General features: G+C 47.5%; 1 non-coding gene across 1 annotated transcript, besides 1 other annotated feature; it reads right to left on the bottom strand.

Annotated features, from left to right (window-relative positions):
* Positions 1 to 605: 605 nt before the first annotated feature.
* On the bottom strand, positions 606 to 707 carry Tc00.1047053424057.10. Its single transcript, XR_008254226.1, has one exon. It is a non-coding gene; the product is annotated as a spliced leader RNA, 5' partial (transcript).
* Positions 707 to 748: a microsatellite.

Raw genomic sequence — 748 nt, forward strand, 5'->3', positions numbered from 1 at the left:
ACTAAGACAAATTGGAAAAGTTTATCACGAACAGGTTTTGAAACAGAACCTGTGTAAATAATTATCACAAACAGGATTTGAAACAGAAACTGTATCAATAATAGCGTTAGTTGAAAGGAGTTGTGTTCCACAACGGTTTTCAATTTTGATGAGGGGTCCTTCGCGGCACTTGGGACCGTGTACAAAAACCCCCCCCCCCCCCTCCCAGGCCACACTGGGGAGGGGTCAGGGTCCGGGACGTCGGCCCCGGGATAGCGCCGTGGACGGCGTCAGGGGGCGGAAAAGACGCACATGGCGAGTGTGGAACAGCAAATGCAGCCGAGTGTGCGAGCAAAGCAAAAACACCGGAAAACACAGGAAGAAGCGCGGCATACGCGGAAAAAAGGCGAATAAACGGAACGAGACGGAGAAAAGGTGAAGCACAACAAAGATGCAGGCAATAGCAGCCATGAAGCGAAAATGAGGGGGCCCGAAGGAGGTGGCGGACACGCAACGTGGGGGGGGGGGGGCAGCCGCACGAGGGGGTACGGGGCTATATATATATGGGTATATATATATAGGGGTATATGGATATGGCGGACAGACCCACAAAAAAAAAAAAAAAAGGGGTCCGTAAACCCCGGTCAAAAGAAATTGACCAAACATAACCGCCAAAGGCGGGTTGGAAGCTTCGCGTACCAATATAGTACAAAAACTGTATCAATAATTTTTTTTTTTTTTTTTTTTTTTTTTTTTTTTTTTTTTTTTT

This window comes from Trypanosoma cruzi (genome assembly GCF_000209065.1).
Source record: "Trypanosoma cruzi strain CL Brener chromosome Unknown tcruzi_1047053424057, whole genome shotgun sequence".
Classification (NCBI taxonomy): Eukaryota; Euglenozoa; class Kinetoplastea; order Trypanosomatida; family Trypanosomatidae; genus Trypanosoma; species Trypanosoma cruzi.